Source organism: Diachasma alloeum, unplaced genomic scaffold (genome assembly GCF_001412515.2).
Source record: "Diachasma alloeum isolate Michigan unplaced genomic scaffold, Dall2.0 Dall_scaffold_00242, whole genome shotgun sequence".
Lineage (NCBI taxonomy): Eukaryota > Metazoa > Arthropoda > Insecta > Hymenoptera > Braconidae > Diachasma > Diachasma alloeum.
The window spans coordinates 528,133-529,018 of NW_021680393.1; positions in this window are offsets into that span (position 1 = coordinate 528,133).

The following is an 886-nucleotide window of genomic DNA, read 5'->3' on the forward strand; positions in this document are numbered from 1 at the left end:
TATACTAGGTACTTTGATTTCAAACCTCATTAGTAAATAGTAAGAGTGAAACAATCAAAAGAGACGGAATATGCGCGGAAGATGATACTTGTTCCAGAAGACAGGATTGGTGCCATTACTGATGACAGGGGTCAGACACTCATGACGTCTGATAACCGTATCACTACGCCAAAAAGTGTACAAACACAGGGAACGACATTGTCACGTCTTGATAATGAAATGAAAGAAATCTTAGAATCGGGTTCATACGCTGATGAACGTGAGAAATGGAACGCATATCAACAGATTTTACAACGTTATCTCAGTTTGGTACACAATTCTCACCAGTTGTCGATGGATACTGAGACTTTTGATAGCCCGAAAGAATCAACCTACCAAAAACATGCTCAAATTTCACCGATTCGGCCACGTTTTTCCAGTTCTCGTGTGTATGATTACACTGACGATAATATTGAATCAAGATCAATAATTGAAAGTGTGCCGAAAAGATACCGAAAGAATGCTGCAGCACTCCTACGCAAACTACAGACAATGCCAAGAGAGGTTATATGTTGGGACGGAGAAGGTGTGGTTAGCATCAACGGGAAACTTATCATTCAAATATAGTAGATCTTATTAACGAGGCCATGCGGTTACACACGAAAGAAAAAGATTGCAGTCGGAAGAAAATTATTTGGGAATGTACTAAAATCGTATAATGTTCCTCGGGAGTTCATTGGTAACGAAGAGTTGTTACAGTCAACTCTCAATATAGAGACGTCTACACCTCGAGGAAACAGTCGTCGACATCAAAAGATTATAAATCTTATAGAAAAACAAGAAGACAGTGACGAGTCGTACAATAGTATCGGAAATACTCAAAACGGTGGGTCCCTGAAAATACGAT